This window comes from Anabrus simplex, chromosome 3, assembly GCF_040414725.1.
Source record: "Anabrus simplex isolate iqAnaSimp1 chromosome 3, ASM4041472v1, whole genome shotgun sequence".
Lineage (NCBI taxonomy): Eukaryota > Metazoa > Arthropoda > Insecta > Orthoptera > Tettigoniidae > Anabrus > Anabrus simplex.
The window spans coordinates 350,114,415-350,137,232 of NC_090267.1; the positions used below are offsets into that span (position 1 = coordinate 350,114,415).

The following is a 22,818-nucleotide window of genomic DNA, read 5'->3' on the forward strand; positions in this document are numbered from 1 at the left end:
CCCTAGTGCGAAGTGAAAGAACTGTTTTTTTTGAGAAAATTTAATTTCAAAAGTTTGTTCTTTGCTAAATTTCTTTCAGTCATTGTTTAAGTTGGCAATATTAACCCTTTCTTTCCCCTTGTTTTGAATTTAGCCAATCCTGAATTTCTTTAATTAATTTTCCACCAATAACGTGTTTCTTCTTCATATTGTGTAGGGGTTTTCTTTATCCACCAATAAAAAGATTGTGGGCGGGTGTTTTCCTTCCTGAAACGCCTCGAACTTTCCGCGAGAGTATTTAAGCTGCTGATTTTAGGGTCTCTGCGCCACTTCAGTACCATCTTTCAGTGTGTAAAGTACATAGCAGGGGGCGGGAAGCGCCTCTTTCTTCGGGGAGCAGTTCAACGCCAAGGTAATGGCCTTTTAATAACTTCTTTTCTTGCTAGCTCAGCAGTTTAACTCTCGGGGCGGGTCCGAAGCGTTTCTACCATGTAACTTTCCCTAAAATGTAAAGACTCTTAGCATCTATTCTCTTTTAAAGCTACATTTTGGGATAGAGAGTGCTTAACCCTCTCGAGCTCCCACTCATATTGTTTTGAGGTGAACTTATTTCTCACAACCGATTCTTCCTTAATGTAATGTAAATTATTCTTTTCTAAAGTCACCTCCGTAGTATGGGATTAGCCCTTGCATTAGCGGCCTAGAGCCAGATTAGGTTTTAAACAAATGTATTAGGAGTGCAGATCGCCTCCTCTCAAATTGTTATTTTAGAGGTCATGTACGTAACCTTTTTCTCACTTAATAGACCTCAGTAGGTTGGGTATGTTACCTCTGTGTATATGTCCTTAGAGGACAACTTGAAGGTGGAGATTGGTGTGGCCTTTGATAGGCTTAAAGTTGAGAGCGAGTGGCTCTTTTTCAAAAATTGAGTGTTGTATGCCTCGAGGAAGGCTTTACTGTGTAATTTGGAGCAAGTGCTCCTGGGTTCGATTGGGGTCTTCTGCCCCTTTGTTGAATTCTGTATATCGTAAAGTTGGGCTAATTGCTCAGAATTGTGTGTCTAGCTCTCGGAGCCCAAATCCTGTAATTGTACATTCTCGATTAGGGGTTTTGCTACTCTGTACCTGCCATTATTGTTATTTCTTGTTTTTTGGCTAAGAAAATATAACCTTGTTAAATTTTAAATTCACTTTAATTTCGTAGCCTGAGACCTGTTCACCCCCCGCACCTTCTTTCACCTCTAACTACCACAAAATACGGTAACAAGTGGTAGCAGAGCGTGGTTCCGATACACGGACCTCTGGGTTATGGGCCCAGCACGCTTCCTGAACTTGAAGCATTGGCCGTCTCAGCGGAAGGAGTTAGATACGCTGATTCTTTGCGTGTCGCGAAAGAACCCCCTCCCTCTTTTAGTAATTTTCGGCCTCCACCTCGCCGACCAGTCACACCCCGTAAATGTTATGCTTGCGGGTCGCCTGACCATCTTCGCAATAAGTGTCCACTGATCAAGTCTAGTAGGGCAAATAATGGAGCTGGTTCATCACAAGGCTGTTTTAAATGTGGGGCTTTCTCACATATCGCCAAGAATTGCCCAAACTCAAATAGCACCCCCTCCTGCTCAACTTCTGGTGCAAATTCCACCAATGCCAATAATAAAAAATGACTAGTGGCTTCGGCTGAGTTGACTAATCCCTCTTCCCGAGGCTCAGCCCCTGGTAAACAGGTCGAAAATTCAGGGAACGTTCTATCTTCAAATTCATCTTTTGAATGCCCCAAAGAATGTCTTAGGATTGCGGCGGATACCCCCGCACCGGTTCCTTTTCTTAAAATTGAGTTAAATAATGAACCAATAACAGCTTTATTAGATTCAGGCAGTGTTTGTTCAATTATTTCGGATCAATGGTATTCAAAATTGAAATCTGTTTGTAAACTACCTGACTATGGTTCATCTCCTGTTCAATATGTTTCGGCTAATTCATCTCCATTAGAAATTCTCGGTTCTGTAAATGTCAAAATTCGTATTTTTAAATTTACATGGAAAATCAAATTGTTTGTGGCTAAGCACTTGTCTTGCCCCATCATATTGGGAGCCGACTTTATTTCTCACACTGCTCTTGTGCTCGATCTTCAGAGTAGGTCGTGCACTTTCAAATTTGCTTCCAATTGTAAAATCCCCTTGTTAAAATGTAATTCTGCATCATGTTCATCTATTTCGCCTACCCAGGATGAGATGTTGTTAGACCTTAGACATCTACCTGAGGAGCAGGCTGATAGTATTCGTAAGTTGTGTCAGTCGTTTCCAGAGGTGTTCTCTGATACTCTTGGTGTTACTGACCTTATTGAATACAAAATTGAGGTCACGGATTCGATTCCTGTCCGTTTTCCACCTTATAGGCTATCTCCACCAAAAATGAAGGCTCTGAAAGAAATCATCGATCAGATGTTGAAGGATGGTATTATTAGGCCCTGTAAGTCGGCGTATTCATCACCTATTTTTCTAGTCCCAAAACCCCAAGGTGGCTTCAGGCCTGTTATTGATTATAGGGCTCTCAATCGGAACGTGGTGTTACAATCTGTGCCCCTTCCTGACCTTCATTCTTGTTTTTCATGGTTTCGTAAGGCCAAGTTCTTTACTATCCTGGACCTGAATCAGGCCTACAATCAAATTCCCCTAGCGGAAGAGTCTAAACATCTTACAGCGTTTGCCACGGATTGGAATTTGTATGAATACAACCGCGTGCCTTTCGGGCTCCCCACGGGAGCAGCTGTACTCACTAGGCTGCTAGATAGGGTCTTCTCTGACATCAAATTTGAGTCCTTGTATCACTACTTGGATGATGTCGTCGTATTTTCGGAGACCTTTGAAGAACATCTAGATCATCTGCGAGAAGTTCTCAATCGCCTTCGTAAGGCTGGGTTAACTGTCAAGTTGTCCAAGGTTGCCTTTGCTAAGCCCTCTATGTCATTCCTAGGGCATATTGTGTCACCTGATGGTGTTGCCGTCGATCATTCTAGAACACAGGCCATCCGTGATTTTAAACCTCCCAAGGACATTAAAGGTATCGCCAGGTTCATTGGTATGGTGAATTTTTTCAGGAAGTTTATTCCTAACTTCGCTAATAGAGCGGCGCCCTTGAACCTTCTTCGTAGGAAAGGCATCAAATTTGAGTGGGGACCTTCTCAACAAGCCGCGTTTGAAGATCTTAAATTAGCTCTCTGTAATGCCCCTGTACTTGCTATGCCTGATTTCTCGAAGAAATTCATCGTCCAAACCGACGCGTCGTCGTCGGCGGTAGCTGCAGTCCTTCTTCAAGAGACTGAACTAGGGAGGCGACCCATCGCCTATGCATCTAGGACGCTATCGCCTCAAGAAGCAAAGTATTCCATATATGAGCTCGAAGGTTTGGCAGTCTTATTTGCCTTAGAAAAGTTCCGTCTCTATCTGGAACATGTCAAATTCGACCTGGAGACAGATAATCAAGCCTTAAGCTGGGTCTTAGGTAGGCCGCGTCGTACTGGTCGTATAGCCCGTTGGGCCATCCGTATTTCCGCCTTCCAATTCGATGTCAGGCATATCAGAGGTACCGAAAATGTTGTTGCTGATGGACTCAGCCGTATGTTTTCCAACGAGGTCGAGACCCATGATCCGGACGATAGTTCTTCACCTCCCGAGTCCATGCTGTCTGATGTTAATGCCATGTTAACAGATGCTCCCATGCTCTTTAGGGATATCGAGAAATACCAATGTGAAGATCCGACGCTGACTCCGATAATGGAAACCCTTTCTTCTGGGGAACATGTCGTCCCTTATGTTTTGAGGAATGGTGTTTTATATTGCCCTTCGAGGCATGATAAGATGATGAAGGTTGTCGTTCCAGCTGTTCTTGTACCTATGATCTTCAAGTACTATCGTGAGACCCCATTAGGAGGGCATCTAGGCATCTTTAAAACTCGTGAGAAGATTCGTGAAATGTTCATCTGGAAGGAGATGGACGGTGAAGTCCGTGAACTAGTAAAAGCTTGTAAATCCTGCTTGCTTAGTAAACCCACCATGTCCACCAAGGTAGGCATGTTGTCCTCTCATCAGGCTTCGCGCCCCATGGAACGCCTGTATATTGATTATGTAGGACCCTTCCCTCAGTCGAAGGGAAATGCCAACAAGTTCATCTTTGTATGCGTAGATGGTTTTTCAAGATTTTCCTGGTTATTTCCGACTAAGCTGGCTACCGCTCAGTCCACCATTACTTGCCTAAATTCTATCTTTGCTTCTTTTGGTCCGTGTCAATATATTGTATCTGATAATGCTAAGGCTTTCACATCTAATTTATTTCGTAAATTCTGCTTTGACCTGTCCATATCTCATGTGACAACTTCTGCTTATTACCCTCAACCATCTCTGGCTGAACGGATTAATCGTAATCTCAGGTCCGCGCTTATTGCCTATCATCATGAAGATCATTCTAGATGGGACACGTCCCTGCATTGGTTAGCTTTTGCATTGAATTCGGCGGTTCATGAATCTCACAAGTTTACTCCAGCTTCTTTGATGTTTAAGTTCGTTCCCAACACGCCGCTCTCTAACCTCTGGTCTCTGAGTGACATTCTACCTGAGACAATAGACCCAGACAACATTAAAGATCTTTGGAAAAAGGCTAAAGCCAATCTTAAAGTCTCTCATGAAAAGGTTAGGGAAAGATATGATCGTGGACGGAGACCCACCAATTTGAAGGTAGGCGACCAAGTGATGGTCAAGAATTTTGTTCCCGCGGGCAAGCTTGCCCCCAGATTTCATGGGCCGTGCATAATTCTCGATTTCCTTACGCCGGTTACGTTGTTATTAAGTAATCCAGCCACCGAGAGGATATTTACGGTTCACCTGTCCCAGGTGAAACCGGTGTAATTTCTGTGTTAACTTGCTTCATATAATTTTAAAAGAAATAGGAAGGTTATATTTTTTTTGAGGGGTTTCACTTTTAAGGCCTTCTGCCCTAGGGAGCTGTTTCCTTCATGTGTAATTATTTTGTGTAAACCTCCCCCGATTAGTTAAACTGCCATCCTGACCTTGCCACGGCCATTACCACGCTCCCGTCTCCTGCTCCACTATACACAGTGGCTTGCTTTTGAAAAGAATTTCTCCACGCCGCTGGCCCCTCAACCTCACCACCATGAATGTACCCTACTATCATTCTGGTTCAACAAAAATTCTGCCGCCGAGCTTTAATGTTTCAGTGCCCCTGCAGCCGTGCGGCGCCGTGCCGCGACTGGGATAGAGGAAGGGCCCCCTCTTCTCCAGCGAGAACGACATGTGCACGGCGAGCCGGAGCCCTCCTCCCGGCCAAGGCTGATGTGCGGCGCACAACCTGTAACTGGCCCGCGACCTGCATGTTCACCGCGGGCGCGGCGTGCTTCAACACCCCTGCTCCCCTCATAGTGCGGGCGAGCGGTATCTCAGAGTACTTGAGGGGTCCGAGCGGCCGCCTTTGAACACAAGCTGCAGCGGCCGGTCTGGCCATCCAATTTAATCAACTACATGGACATTTACTATCAGCAATTACTACACTTGGGAATTCAACAGCAATATTTGGTGGACTTTGAAAATTTTTCTTCACTTTCAAGTATTAAAAGTTTTTCTTCTGAATTCAACTTCTACAAACATAAAGACATTACTTCAGCAGTTACGACGAGAATTTTTGAAACTGGATCAAATCAAATTTTCACTATTTTGATAAATGCTTCTGCAATTAATCTCCATAGCAACATCATAACTTGGACCTTGTTTTCAAACAACAGTTTATGTTCTTCCGTGTCACCCCCTTGGAGGAACTTTTGGGGGGGGAGGTCTGTACCGGGCGGTACACCTCCACGCCGATTATTTAAACTTTGCGCCAGTTGAAACTCCTCTACTGGAAGAAGTCTGAACTTTGTCTTATGTGTTAATTTTCAAGTTACCCTGAAGATGCCACTACTTGGAAATTTTGAAGTTTCTGAACTGTGTTGTTTTCGATGTATTTTTGCTTTGCTTGCAGTAAGAAGTGTGAACATTCTCTTCTAGAGGACACTACTGAAGAACTACAACGGTGCACCCTAGTGCGAAGTGAAAGAACTGTTTTTTTTTGAGAAAATTTAATTTCAAAAGTTTGTTCTTTGCTAAATTTCTTTCAGTCATTGTTTAAGTTGGCAATATTAACCCTTTCTTTCCCCTTGTTTTGAATTTAGCCAATCCCGAATTTCTTTAATTAATTTTCCACCAATAACGTGTTTCTTCTTCATATTGTGTAGGGATTTTCTTTATCCACCAATAAAAAGATTGTGGGCGGGTGTTTTCCTTCCTGAAACGCCTCGAACTTTCCGCGAGAGTATTTAAGCTGCTGTTTTTAGGGTCTCTGCGCCACTTCAGTACCATCTTTCAGTGTGTAAAGTACATAGCAGGGGGCGGGAAGCGCCTCTTTCTTCGGGGAGCAGTTCAACGCCAAGGTAATGGCCTTTTAATAACTTCTTTTCTTGCTAGCTCAGCAGTTTAACTCTCGGGGCGGGTCCGAAACATTTCTACCATGTAACTTTCCCTAAAATGTAAAGACTCTTAGCATCTATTCTCTTTTAAAGCTACATTTTGGGATAGAGAGTGCTTAACCCTCTCGAGCTCCCACTCATATTGTTTTGAGGTGAACTTATTTCTCACAACCGATTCTTCCTTAATGTAATGTAAATTATTCTTTTCTAAAGTCACCTCCGTAGTATGGGATTAGCCCTTGCATTAGCGGCCTAGAGCCAGATTAGGTTTTAAACAAATGTATTAGGAGTGCAGATCGCCTCCTCTCAAATTGTTATTTTAGAGGTCATGTACGTAACCTTTTTCTCACTTAATAGACCTCAGTAGGTTGGGTATGTTACCCCTGTGTATATGTCCTTAGAGGACAACTTGAAGGTGGAGTTTGGTGTGGCCTTTGATAGGCTTAAAGTTGAGAGCGAGTGGCTCTTTTCCAAAAATTGAGTGTTGTATGCCTCGAGGAAGGCTTTACTTTGTAATTTGGAGCAAGTGCTCCTGGGCTCGATTGGGGTCTTCTGCCCCTTTGTTGAATTCTGTATATCGTAAAGTTGGGCTAATTGCTCAGAATTGTGTGTCTGGCTCTCGGAGCCCAAATCCTGTAATTGTACATTCTCGATTAGGGGTTTTGCTACGCTGTACCTGCCATTATTGTTATTTCTTGTTTTTTGGCTAAGAAAATATAACCTTGTTAAATTTTAAATTCACTTTAATTTCGTAGCCTGAGACCTGTTCACCCCCCGCACCTTCTTTCACCTCTAACTACCACAAAATACGGTAACAATAATAATAATAATTTTTTTTTTTGCGAGGGAGTGTGGAAAATCTTTCATAAGACGCTTGTTAGGGTCCACACTCAACAAATGTGTGGAGATTCTTACCCACTAAAAACCACACTCCCTTTTCCCACGACGTTTATCTCCGCCCCGGAAACCGCTCTCGCATTACTTCAGGATGAATGTCGTGCTTAATGCATCTTGTGCTTCATCTTCCTTCTTCTGCTTTACTGTCTGTCGTAATCGTCCAGGTCCTTCTTCTTCTGATGCAGAATATTTTCTACGTAGACTGACACCTGGTCCCAAGATACTTAACTTTGTAGCATTACTGATACGATCCCTCCTGGCGTCAATTCTCCCTGCATAATTTCTAAGCATCTTCTTTGTGGCAGCCAATGAACACACATAAAGAAAGTATGTAATACGTCATCGATATCACCGCAGTATATGCACACCGGACTAGTTGCTAGCCCTTGCCTATGAAGAAATTTTTGGAAGTATCCATGACCTGTCAAGAACTGTGTGAGATAGTAGTTTACTTCACCATGATTTCTGCCAACCCATATGCCCAGAGAAGGTATCAGTCTTTTCGTCCATTTCCCTCTAGAGTCATCTTCCCATCTTGTTTGCCATCGTTGCATTCTGCGACTAAGAGCCAAAGCCTTTGCCCTTTTCCTTCCTAGCTCTTCTTGTGTGAGCCAAATTTCTTGTCTTTCGAAGGCCAACAAGTCAATAGGAGCTACTGCTGCTACTACTAGAATCGCAGGTTCTGATACTGTGCGATATGCACAATCAATTCGTAAAGCTGCTCTCCGTTGTACAGCCGCAATTCTTGTCCAATATTTCGCAATTTTTAACGATTCAGCCCAAATTTCCGAACCGTGTAGCAGTATCTATTGAACAGTCGACATGAGAAGCCGCCTTTTACTAGATTTCGGCCCCTTCATATTTCCCATGAGTCTACTCAGTGCAGTCATGGTTTTTGCTGCCTTATCTGTTACCCGTTGGATGTGGTCCCAATATGTAAGCTTAGTATCAAGCGTTACACCAAGATATTTTGTGCTCCTATTTGTTTCGATGGCTATCTGCCCGATCTGCATCAGTACAACAGTATTAATCCTTTTCCTCGTCAGGAGGATAATTTCCGTTTTATGATCTGCGAGTTCTAACTTGTGATTTATCATCCATTCTTTGACACGTCGCATCACCTGATTCAATTTAAATTGAGCCAGCTCTAGGTTACAGGTTACTATCACAGCAGCCACATCATCAGCATAACCCACAAGTTTTACATCTTCTGGCATCTCCAGCCGTAACAAATCATCATACATGATATTTCGAAGGTGTGGTCCGAGAATTGAGCCTTGCGCTGCACCAGCTGTGAGCCATTTTCTTCTCTGACCATCTTCCGTGTCGTATCACAATGTACAGTCTTTCAAATAGTCTCGCAGTATATACATGAGATATTCTGGTAGCTTGAAAGTTTCTTGTAGAGCTTACAAAATATCACTACATCTTGCCGAGTTGAAAGCATTTTTAACATCTAGAGTCACAAGAAGCATCAGCTTTCTAGAGTAATGATTACCCATTTGAGCTCGTTCTGCTGTCTTCATCACTTCCTTCACAGCATCTAGCGTTGAGTGACCACTGCGAAATCCATGTTGTTGGTCTGATAGGTCGCCAGCTAATCGGACTGCTGCTAGTATTCTCGGTTGTAGTAGCTTCTCTAAACCTTTCCCGGCGGTGTCCAGCATACATAGAGGTCTGTAACCCCCAGGTTTCTCTTTACTGGTCAGAACCAATCTAGCTATCTTCCAACGAAAGCTAAAAATTCCCGCTTCCAAACAATGATTATACATTCTCAACAGCAGTTGAGGACATAATTCGACTGCCACCTTCAGTACTTCTGCTGGAATACCATCTGGTCCAGGGGCTTTCTTATTTCTAAGGGAATTAATTGCTGTTATCAATTCTTCAGTTGTAAAAGGTGGTACATTATCTAGTTCTTTCTCGGCCTCATCATCAATCCTCTCTGCATGATCAGGGAATAGTGTGTGTACTATTTCTTCCATGGTGCGTGGATCCATGATAGGGCTTGGTAGCATCCCGAATGTCTTCATAACAATTTTATACCCTAATCCCCATGGATTTTCATCCACTTCCTTACACATTTCCCACCACTTGTCGGCTTTACTCTTTTTAATTGTATTTCGCAGTCTTTTCTTCATAGTCTTATACTCTACTGAGAGAGATTCATCATTATGTCATGCTCTTTGTGTCCATCTGAGTCGCAGCTCAGTAATTTCTTCATTCCACCAATATGCTGGACGTTTGCCTCTCCGTTGTTTGATTCTGGTCATTGATGCGTCACATGCTTGCTGAAGGAGTCTCATAGTGTGTTCCACGCATTTATTAGCAATTATGCTTCTTTTGCCTCAGTGACATGTATCCGTCATACAGTCCATACCATTCTGTATTACTTCATGAAATTTTTCTCTATCCATAGTGGCTATGTTCCATCTTTCTGGCTTGCGCATGGTAATCCTTAGATGCGGAGTCTCTTGAAGTACACCAAAAGTGATATACTGATGATCGCTTCCAGTATATTTTTCAATTACTCGCCATAATAATAATTAATTACAATAATAATAATAATAATAATAATAATAATAATAATAATAATAACTAAACATTTTTGAACTCCAGAGTCTACAAGTTATAATGCACACACTGCTATATCCATTTTAAAAATTGTTCCAATTTTACAACCACAGGCTGTAAGGATTATCTTCAGTACCAAAAACTAGATTTTTACTACGGACTATTTTATGAAAATCAGCCACAACAAATGTATTATTCATATTAGAATATTGTATCATCAATAAAATTGTATTTTTAAGGACACTGTTTTGCCTTCTACTGTAAAATGTAAAATTGTGTTAGCTTTATTGCCCCATATGGGTAGAGCCCTGCGCGGACATAAAAAATATTATCTGCATCCGCTCCACATCTGCACTTCCTTCAGCCGCACCCGCATCTGCGAATAATTATCCATGGATACTGTAAATATTTAACTATAATTTATTACACCCAATGTATTGAAACTGATAGATCTGTTAACATAATACAATAGGCCTGGTATCTGGCACCAGACCACCCACAATCACAGGTTTATGAGGGATTTTCTATTGCAACAACTACCAATGTATTGACCTTTGTTCCTTTGTTCCATTCATTGCAGGCAAAAGCCAGTTAAGCTACATTCAGATTTACGGCTTTATGGTCAAGGTTCTTTATATATCACCCTTCTCCCATACCACTATCAAGGGTCGCCTAACCACGAGCAAAAATAAGGGTATAACGCAGTGAAAATTAATAAATTTCATTATTTAGAAATTATCAGAAAAATTATCCGCACTGCCATTCAGTTTGTATCCATGGATATCCGCATACGTGCAGGGCTCTACATATGTGCCCTTTTGTCTGTTCACCACCATCAAGAATTCATTTCCAAAGACTTTAAAGGAAGACACTATCAACATTGCAAAATATTTGTGACTGAACTTAGTACTGAACTGTGTTACCAGTTGTTACAGAAATAGACTCCCATAGGGAATCTGAAATATTTGTCCCGAATGAGTAAATTTATAATACCAATATAACTGGTCTGTTATTGGACATTGGACATTTTCCAATTTCTTTGCGATCATTTAAGAAAAGGCTAGGAAAACAACAGATAGGGAATCTGCCACCTGGGCGACTGCCCTAAATGCAGATCAGTAGTGATTGATTGATTGATTATACATTTTCCAGCTACTTCATTTCTGATGCCAGCGTTTCACCCCAGAGTGCCAATTTGGGCTCATCTGTTGGTAACTAGCAAACCTACCAAGAAGCATGGCTAGTCCATACCGCAGAGGCCACTGCGTAGGGTATTTAGGGCCACCACAGTGCCAATGCACAACTGATGAGGCCAAATTGGCACACTGGGGTGAAATGCTGGCAACAGGAACAAGTTAGCCAGAAAATGTGTAACGTCCAATAACAGACCAATTATACTGGTACTGTGTTACCGGTATTTGATTTTAACTTGATGTATATCTTTTGTGTTTTGGAATCATATTTATCCAATAAGTGGCGGAAGGGACAAAACTTTTTTTTAAGTGACAGTACTGAAAGTGGAATTTCTCTCAAATATGTTGGACAGGATATGTCAGTCTTCTTAGCCTTCAAAAACCAATACTGTTCCCTCAAAATGTTTAATTATATTTGAACACGAGCATGAGAGTTCTTTCTGTGCTCACTCATACCTCAATAATGTACCACATGATGGATCGAAGGCAAAACAATAGGGATACAAAAATAATCACAAAATGGAGGAAGGATCAATTACGGTAGTGGTAATTGGACGGTGTTATGCATGACTTGACCAAGCGCCAAATTTTCATTTCGAGATATTGACGTGAACGCGTTTGTTAGCATATAAATTCGAGTCGTGAATGAATTGGCAGATTTCTTTCACCGTAAGAAAGACTAAGGTCAGTTCTATTTACAGACTAATTACCAACTGAATAGCAAGTCATTAAGTGTCTGATTTTCCATAAAATGTCGCTTAGTCCATTTTAGATTTCTGAAGTAATTCAATCTTTCTGTTTCGCATCAACTGACCAAGTGACAATTTTGTCGCTTTGTCATGTGATGCATATTAATGTTATGCTTTTACGTATGTTTTACATTGGGGATTGTTACTACGAAAGGGTAATAATCTAGGTAAACAGACGTATAAATAGTCTTTTGAGTAATCTTGAACAAAACTTCTGTTTATTATTTTACAATACCGTTAGCATACATACAAAGAAACATATTATCCACACTACTACACACTGATATTTTACAGATGGGTAGCACTTATTCCGGTGTATCTACTTGATATCACTAACAACAGAAATTGAAATAAAATTCACAATATTCAATCTGACACAGGTATGGGAAGTATCATCAGCTTCATCTAAGTTTCCTTTTCAACAATGAAATAAAGTTCCTGGCAATCGAATCTATCAATATCGTCTTCAATACCCGGATGACTGCAGAGTTTACGATAAAAGTCAGTGGCATCTTTTGGAATAAGTAACATCAAAGAGCGCATGTCGCTGAGTTTCGCTTCTGAAATGGGTTTTCCATTCGGCCACAAAGGTGTTAACACATTGCTAAAATAGTGGGTCACGCCATTTTGTGAAGGACGACCAACAGATTTCTTCTTCTGAATGTTTATTTCAACTGGCTGTCCTTTATATTCTTGCTTGAAGAAGATGCTAAATGGTTTGTCTTTATGTAGCTCTATCTCTTTTACTTTCAGCCAGTTTATCTTCTCTCTCATAGTTATTTGTCTTCAGATTCACGATTTGTTTCTCAAGTAAATCTGTACTTTTAAAATCCTCAGGCTTCATTCTGTGAACAACTAAGGGATTCCTCTTCCTACAAAACTTCATCACATTGATGTAGTCCTCTGCTGTATACAACCTTTGCTGAAGTTTCAGTGCACATTATATGTCCCCAAAATCACTGTCATTGGGGAGAAAGCTGTGTCCTGGAACAAGGAAACGTTGAGTGATATTTTTCACTGTGGGATGCTGTTCTAAGATAGCTTTTAACATCAAAACCATTTTTATGTTTCGGTTCTGTCCTCTACAGGAATCTGACCACAAGATTACTTCTTCAACAGCTGGTAGCTCTTCCATTAAATATTTCATCAGGCATGAGGATACCTCCTGTGACCCTCGGCCTGCCTCACCCTCTAACCAGACATAGCAGTGTCCTCTTTCATCCTTACCGCTGCGTATTCCTAAGTTATAAAGCCATAACTGCCTTTTATGAAAGACTGTATTTGTAGGAATTCTAAGCAATGGCAAGGTTTTCTCTAGGTCAAAACAAAGAACTTCCAGGGTGCCATTTTGTTTTGCCTTCAACATGTCCGATGATCTCATATCCTGCGCAATTTTGGCTTGTTCAAGATGATTTTCCTTTTTTGTTTTTAAATTCTCGGCTTCGCATCCAGTTGTGTTTTGGATCTGAACTTCCAAGGTGTCACAAACATCACATGTGTCCTTTTTCAGTGGTTTCCTTTTGATGTTGAACTTCGTGAAGAATATCTTCTTATAACTTGCTTTTGATACAGGATTTGAAACCTCGTCCTTGTACATATCACACATGACATTGACCGTTATTTCAGGGGCAAGAAATTCTGCTTGTGTATCGCTTCTTCTATAGTGAGATTTGTAACGTGGAAACTTCTTTATGTATTCTATCACTTCTCTCAGTTTATTTTCAGGGAGTTTATTTCTTCCACCAGACAATCCACGACGATCCACAACGCCCCTTGGTGATTGTATCTCCTTAATTGCCAGATGAACCTTTTCCACTGGAGATCCTAAATGTTGGCAAGAAGAAACTTTTGCATACTTGACACCGTGGATGGTGTAAGTTCTTGTGGCTGTTCTTTTATTGGAGTCCTTCACTCTCTTCCGTTTGACATCTTTTGTTGTTACCATGGCACAAATAAGAGCTGTTTGTGCATCGTGTGATGTAGTACTATAGAAGTTTTTAAACTCTTCTTTCACTGCCTCAATTCCTATCTTGTTCAGACATTTACATGAACAAATGTATTCTCTAAATTCTTTGGGTTCTTTAAGATATCCCCGCTGTGTGATATAGGTTTCATTTTGAACACATTTCATCTTCCTAATTCTTCGATTCTGAAATGGATATTTTCTTTTTCGACCTTTTCTTGGTCTCCCTTCTCCCAGAGAATCATGATTTTGAGCTTCCAATATCTGAGATGCTTCATTCATCGGCTGAGGAGTTGAATAATGGGTCTGGCTAGCCGCATAATTAGAGATGCTGGAGTCTAAAACAACATGTTCATTAGTAGAATTACTATCATCGAAACTAACGTCTGTATGGGAATGAGAGAAGTGATGCTCGTCCAGTATTACAGGAATGGACTGCTGGTGATCTTCAGATCGTGTATTTTCCTGTAAAACATAACACTATATTGTGGAGTAAAAATGTATTTCTTCCTAGAAAAACCTTACCCGACTCTGATCCACAGTATCTGCCTGGCAATGCTATAGGATATGATGGTGTTTCGTTTCCATGAACTAAATCGTACTTACCTTCAACAATGTTGTTGCGTCCTTTCTTCCCTCAACAAAGTTTGAATCACTAGAGCATCTCAGTTTTAAATCTGAATAATCATCCTGAAGATTGCTAGTCGTGGCTGTATTACACCTCAGAACAGTACTTTGGGTAACATGACAGCATTTCATTGGACTCAGCTCTGTCAGACTGCTGGAAAAAATGACATCTTTTGGGAATTCGTAAACGGGTGTCGCAATAGCTGGTGTCTGTGGATGTAAATCCGGCTCATCTTCCTGCGTAATGAGAAGAGAATATAGAATGGTGAAACTGTTTGAAAAACAATCCATAAGTAACATGCATTTGTCATGTATGCTAGTGGTACTGTGATATAGACTGAACAACTAACCTGTAATAATGTTTGCAAGAAGATTTCCTTCCTTGCTAACTCGACGATTCGATGAGCTCTTAAGGAAGACCTACAGTGATCCATGCCAAAACAGAAATGAATAGTGTTAATAAGCACTCACTAAATAATTTTGTTGATATGAAGACGGTAGACAATCACGGAGAAACTTCACTCTTGTCACAGGAATAAAAAGGCGGGAAAGAGCAATACGCATAACATGACCAAGCGACCGCCAAATGTCGTTTATAATACCAATATAAATGGTCCGTTATTGGACATTATAAATTTTCCAGCTAACTCATTCCTGTTTGCCAGCGTTTCGCCCCCGTGTGCTAGGCTGGGCTCATCAGTTGGTACCTAGCACACCTACCAAGACGTTAGCTAGTGCATACCGTGGAGGCCACTGCGTAGGCTAATTGTAGCCACCGGCAGTGCCAATGCACTATGAGAGACTTTGTCTCCTTATCATAAATTGATGCCTGCTTGGCCATCACATGATATAGATGTTGATTCCCATAGGGAATCTGAAATATTTGTTCCGAATGAGTAAATTTATAATACCAATATAAATGGTCCGTTATTGGACATTATAAATGCACTAGCTAGCGTCTTGGTAGGTGTGCTAGGTACCAACTGATGAGCCCAGCCTAGCACACGGGGGCGAAACGCTGGCAAACAGGAATGAGTTAGTTGGAAAATTTATAATGTCCAATAACGGACCATTTATATTGGTATTATAAATTTACTCATTCGGAACAAATATTTCAGATTCCCTATGGGCATCAACAACTATATCATGTGATGGCCAAGCAGGCATCAATTTATGATAAGGAGACAAAGTCTCTCATAGTGCATTGGCACTGCCGGTGGCTACAATTAGCCTACGCAGTGGCCTCCACGGTATGCACTAGCTAGCGTCTTGGTAGGTGTGCTAGGTACCAACTGATGAGCCCAGCCTAGCACACGGGGGCAAAACGCTGGCAAACAGGAATGAGTTAGCTGGAAAATTTATAATGTCCAACAACGGACCATTTATATTGGTATTATAAATTTACTCATTCGGAACAAATATTTCAGATTCCCTATGGGAATCAACATCTATATCATGTGATGGCCAAGCAGGCGTCAATTTATGATAAGGAGACAAAGTCTCTCATAGTGCATTGGCACTGCCGGTGGCTACAATTAGCCTACGCAGTGGCCTCCACGGTATGCACTAGCTAGCGTCTTGGTAGGTGTGCTAGGTACCAACTGATGAGCCCAGCCTAGCACACGGGGGCGAAACGCTGGCAAACAGGAATGAGTTAGCTGGAAAATTTATAATGTCCAATAACGGACCATTTATATTGGTATTATAAATTTACTCATTCGGAACAAATATTTCAGATTCCCTATGGGAATCAACATCTATATCAAATGTCGTTTAGTCACTTGATGCAAAATTCAACTGCATGAGAGTTTCTTTGGTCAGTTGATGCAGAAATATCTTTAGGCGTTATTTAGATTGGCGCATGGTCCTAATCGATTTATTTTCGATATAAATGATGTTCGAGAGTACGAAAATTTTTTTCCATGTAGTTTGAAGCCTCGGCTACCAGGTGGTGTAGATATCTCGAAAATTGAGAATTGGCGCTTGGTCAAGTGATGCATAACACAGTCCAATTATACTAGATGGAATATTTTCTTGCACTGAATGAAATGATTTAATGATGTTATAGAATTAAACTTTTCCTTTAATAAATTTTCATAGCTGTGGCAAAACTTGAGTGTGCCCACCAGAAAATGCAACAAAAGATGAGCTTCAAAGACTGTGTCATATGAATCAAAGTCACTTAACCTGACAGTGTGGAGCAACGTGTAGCACACATCATGCAATAGCTGGCTGCTGCTGTGGAGTGATGTGTCTGACACGCATTGTGCTGTATGTGCATTATCGTTCCATCTCATGAGTTTCCTTTGAACTATGTCCGAGGTCTATTCATAGCTATCTAGATAAAGCTTCATTCTTTCATTTCATGCATCTATCGATCCATTTTAACGATTGCTCGCCAAGTTAACGATAAGATATCTGTTAGGTTCAACCTTTTCAATACTAATCAGGTACGTGTTTATGTTACAAAAACCTTTTATTCAACTTGGGGACCGGTTTTGACATATATAATGTCATCATCAGCCATAATAGAAATGAATCACAAATATATAAGCAAAGGCATAATAATCAAAACTATTGTGGATACATTTTGAACTATGTTCATTAAAAATCTATAACTGTCCATTCACACCACGTGTTAAGATAAATCGCCTAGTTATCGATGTGTGAATTTCACTGACTATTCGCTCGTGTACTTTTCTTCCAATGGCGTTGGTAAACAAGGATAATTTTTCTAGCGATGCTATACAAGGCATGTTAAATGAGTGTTTTAGTGATTATGAGGATAGCAGTCATAATTTTAGCGATGATTCTGATGACAGTGATATTGATATTGCCAAATTAGACCGTGATGAGGATGAAATGATACAGAAGAGACTGTTATTTCCGATACTACTCGTGCTGGATGTGGTAGTGCTGCGTGCAAATTTTACTGGGATGATATGGATAATTACGTAAGAAATAAACATTTTGTAAGATTCTTTTTTACCCCCCAAGATTTATCTCTAAATGTCTTGCAACCAGTAAAGTCTTCCAAACATTTCTTTTTCTCTTGAACTCGTCCTCTTGAGTGTAACGGAAACAAATCACTACACTTAGCGGTACGTGAAGTCCCGAGGAATGTTACTTCCATTTCGATCTAGGGTAAGGGAGTTGATTCCAGTCAACGAAAATGATAAGTATTATCTTAGCCCTCTTCATGTTGATGGGAATAGTACAGAAACGAAATTTTAGGTCTTACTTCTCGAAAAATTGTAATACTAATAATAATACTTCATTAACGGTAATACCATTTTACATAACAGTAGAGAAGAATAAACAAAACAAAACACACCAAAAAGGAAGTTCAATGGAGTATAAGTAGAAAAATATGTACAGATATAAACACAGGTTATATTACAAGTAATCACAGGAAAGTAATAGTCAATTCTGGAGATTATGTGAATGATTTCTAAATTTTGACAATGAGCAGTTAAATATATCAATATCCACTTTGTTTAGAGATCTTGACATTCGTTCAATTGGCCCACTGAATGCGTAGTTAGTTCTATGCCAATTTGTAGACAATGTATTCTTGAACCTTGTGCGTCTGTCTGGTACATGTACGTCAATTTTTGCAAGGAGTTGTGGACAATTCACCAAGGAATGAAGTAATTTAAAAATGAAGAGTGTATCCAATAATTCACGACGTTGTGACAGGCTATGCAGATTTAAGGACTGTTGTAGGGCTGTATAACCAATATTATCATATGAGAATCCTGCTCTAAATGAATATAAACGAAGAAATTTATGTTGTACTGAATCTAATCTATGGATAGAGGTCTGATGAGAAGGGTTCCAAACAGGTGTACAGTATTCTAGTATAGGGTGTACCATAGACACATACAGCAATCGATAGGTAGCTAAGTTTGAAAATTCTCTAGAATATCTAGCAATGCAGCCCAATCTTTGAAATGCTTTCTTGTGAATATTTTCAATATGTTCATTAAACAATAGGTTATAACTGAATAAAACACCAAGGACATTAACTTGTGAAACAGGAGTTAGAATGTTGTTATTACTAAATTTGTACTGAAATGATATTTTCTTCTTGTTTTAAAAAAACGATATTATTTTACATTTCTCATGATTAAGTTTCAGCCCATTTTGAATACAGTACTTTTCCAGATGATGTAAATCTTCTTGAAGCTTTAAACACTCAAGTGGACAATTAATTTGCATAAACATATTTGTATCGTTGGCAAACAAAAGCAATTCAGAATTCTTAAGTATATTTTTAATGTCATTTATGTAGAGAGTAAAAAGTAAGGGCACAAGGTGAGACCCTTGAGGAACTCCACTGGTAACAATAATAGGCGCACAAAAATGATCCCTTATTTTATCAATCTTCAGGCGATTTTTAAGATATGATTCAAACCATGAGAGGAGAAGCCCATTTATTCTGTAGCCTGTTAGTTTTTACATATCGTGGTCGACAGTGTCAAAAGCTTTTGAGAAGTCTGTATAAATGCAGTCCACTTTGAAGTGGTTTTCTATTGCATCCAAGAGGAACTGATAGCATAAAAGAAGATCGCTACAGGTTGACCGTCCTGAAAAGAATCCATGTTGCTCATCAATGATGATGTTTCTAAACAGATGTATGATTTTGTCAAGAATTACTGATTCAAAAATTTTGGAAATATGAGAAGAAATTATAACTGGTCTATATATTGTTTTATGTCAGTTTTATCACCATTTTTGAAAACAGGACTAACAAATCCTTTCTTCCATTCCACTGGAAAAACGTCTTGGTTTAATGATAAGTTGAACAGATAAAAGAGTGCTTTACATAAAATAAATGAGCAGTACTTGAGCACGTAAGTTGAAACACCATCAGGTCTTACAGTTTTCTTTAATTCCAGAGATATCATTTGTTGTAAATTTCTGCCTTACTAATGTTTATAACTGATAGATTGACAGAGAAAGGATAATCATATGACATACTACTACTATTCTGATAAGAAGAATAAACAGATGAAAAGTGGTTAGCAAAAAGGTTGACAATATTTTCTCCAGTATCTGCTGTAACTTCATTAAGATGCATTGTTGAAGGAATATTATTACATGACCTTTTAGAACTTAGATATTGCCAGAATTTCTGTGGATTGGAAGTAATACTTCGTTCACAGTTGAAGACATACATTGTATAGCAAGATTTAGATTCAGACTTGCATTCATTTCTTAATTTCGAGAAATGCTGATAATCACTATTGAGACCTGATATTTTGTATTGCTTGTGTGCTTTCTTCTTTTCAATAAACAGGGACTTCAATTTATGATTAAACCACTTTGGGAATTTGGGAGTCTTAACATTCCGTATGGGGATGTAAAATTCCATGCCATAATGTAATACTGAATAGAAGGTTTCTACTGCTTTATCAGTTGATACATTTTGAAACATCCCCTTCCAGCTGAACTGTGACAGATAATAATTTAGTCCATTAGAGTCACCATTTAAGAAGTCAAAATAAAAACTATCAGCAGGCAAGGAATTGTATAGCTCATATAGGTAAAGAAATCTCTAATGCTGGGTGGTATCTATCAAGGGGGACAATGCTTTCATTACTAGATTTTACTTCATTGGAACTGGAGTTACTGAAAATCAAATCAAGAAAGTGATTCAGAAAATTTGGGATAGCCTGAAACTGATTTAAACAGAGATAAGAAAAAGTGTCTATAACTAAAATGGACTGCATAGTGTGGTTACTTACTGAAATAAGGCCAGAAGATGTTTCTTCATTTACTATCCAATTAAGATGTGGTAGATTGTAGTCACCAACAATGAGCAATAAATGGTTGTCAAGATTTGACATAATTTTTTCAAAAGCACTGCAATGTTCGAAATATTTAGACAGGAGACTTGGGTGGAATGTATACAGCACCAATGATTAATTTTGTGGTGTTAAAAGTCAGGGACACAAACAACTGTTCAACTGTGTTAATGCACGGTATCAGAGTAGGTTTAAACCTCTTGCTAATACAGATCATTACCCCCCCACGGGATGCCTTCATACTTGTTAAAGAAGACCTATCACATCTGAAAATTGAATATGTTTCGAGTCCGAGTTCCACATCACTAATTTCATCATTTAAGTTTGTTTCGGTTAATACCATGAAGTCATAGTCAGCTAAACATGAAGAAATTTTAAGTTCAGTTAGTTTGCTTTGAAGTCCATTTACATTTTGATAGTATCCTCTAAAGTGTTCAACTAACCTTTTTATTGATGTCTTTGGTGCTTTCTTAGTATAGTGTTTCTGATTTCTGTGAAATGATTCCCTATCTACATTGTGTATTGTATTCCTGATATAAGTTATATTTTCTAAATCATTTTCTGTATCACTTAAGTTTTTATCATTAGGATTAGCCTCCCACCGCATTTTCTTAATTAGTTTCCCGTGAGCATTCTACTAGATATTCTATTGAGAAGTTTACCAAACTTAGAGGTTCCTTTTCTGTTAAGGTGTGGCCCATCTTTTCTAAAATCACTACCTCTAAGCCAACTATTACCATCGACAAAAAGGACATCTCCATTACGGCATAACCAGTCGAGAGTGGAGTTTACAGCATCTATATAGCGATAATCAACATCATGCCAATGTAAAACGCCACTGAGACAAAGCTTCGCCGCTGGAAACCTCCTTTTTATCGCAGTAATAAGCCTATCAGTTTCAGCCATTATGTCACTAGCTGTTGAGAAATTATGAAGGTCATTTGTGCCAATATGAACTATCAGGGCTTCAGGATTTTATTTAATACTGTCACTGTTTACATGTTCAGCAAGTTGACCCACTTGTATGCCTGGATAGCAGTACGCAATTCCCTCTTCAACTTTGGGTCCAACATTTCTTATCATCGAGTCCCCCACTATTACTGTACGGGCTTGTTTATGTACCGGTCGCCGACGGGATTTTTTTTGTCTTTTCGACACTGCAGCAGAGTCATGTTCTATGATTGCCTCATGATCATTACATTCTAACACTTGAAAACTGTTTTATATCACTAAATTACTATTTACAGAATCTTTAAATGCAACATGTTTCCGGTTAGGCCTAACATTCTTCGACTTAACCTAAATCATTTTTGTATTGTCTCGGCATTTCAACATTGTTTTGTTTAAAGTTCTTCAATTCCAGCAGAGCATTTTCTAGATCTGTTGATAACATTTTAATAATTTCATCTTTGGATAAGAGTTCAAGTTCCAGATCTCTTATACTAAACCTCAAATGCGAGGAGTCCAAAGTGAGGTTATCGGATATGAGATCGTCTACCGGATCCGACACTTCGCTACCAAACGTATCCTTAAATATGCACTCATAAGAATGTACCACCGTCATGCCTCTATTTAATTCATAACTTTGGACAAACTTGAATCCATATGCAAATTGCCTCACTTCAATGACAATGAGACTAAAGACACTATACAGTATATGATGGACCAAAAAATTATTTCCATTATAATCAAAATTGGTTGGAAATTAACAGAGGGGTATGGTATCAAAAAACAGTTTGGTGCACAGGTACGCTAGCCTTTAAATGCCCAGTGAAAGCTCCTCCCGCATCCAGTGAAGGCTAGATTTTTAAATGCTCCCGCTCAGAAGGGTTAAAGAGGTATAGTAGCATCTAAATTTGAGTTTAGCTAATGTTCTTTACTTACATGTATGCATAACAACATTCCTTATTTTTTTTAAATCAGGTATGTTGTTGATGAGATGCTGCACAATGAAGGCCACTGTCCTGTAACTTCCTCCATATCACTCATTTTTCAGTGCTATTGAATTAGTATGGTCTGTGGCAAAGCAGTATTAAAACAAAACAGTGGCTTCAAGACCAGGCCATGGACTGGACAAAGCTACAGCTGTATGGAAATAATTTCTTGATCAGGTAGGCCAAGCGGAAATGTTAAAACTGAACCGAACCCCATGGCACAACAGCCCCGCAGAGCCATAGCCTACCAAGCAACCGCTGCTCAGCCCGAAGGCCTACAGCTTACGTGGTGTCGTGTGGTCAGCAAGACAAATCCTCTTGGCTGCTATACTTGGCTTTCTAGACTGGAGTGGAAATGTTATTTTTTGGATGTAGACAAGTGGAATTTATTATATACTTATCAGATTGTGATAATTAAATATATTCTACAGGTTACAACAAAGATATGGAGAAATGAAGTGAAACATGCCAAGGAATGAGGTGAGAGGTGGTCCAGAAGTGGAAGAATTTGTCTTTAACCACAGAAGCAGTGAATCAGAGGAGGAAGAACAGAAGAAGCAGAGGAGTTAGCTGTTCCATTGT

The 22,818-nt window shown here is 39.6% G+C and overlaps 1 protein-coding gene across 1 annotated transcript in view; it reads right to left on the minus strand.

The window, feature by feature from the left end:
- Positions 1–22,818, minus strand: part of LOC136867330 (ankyrin-1) — an 88,845-nt gene that overhangs the window by 48,095 nt on the left and 17,932 nt on the right. The gene's annotated exons all lie outside the window — the stretch shown is intronic.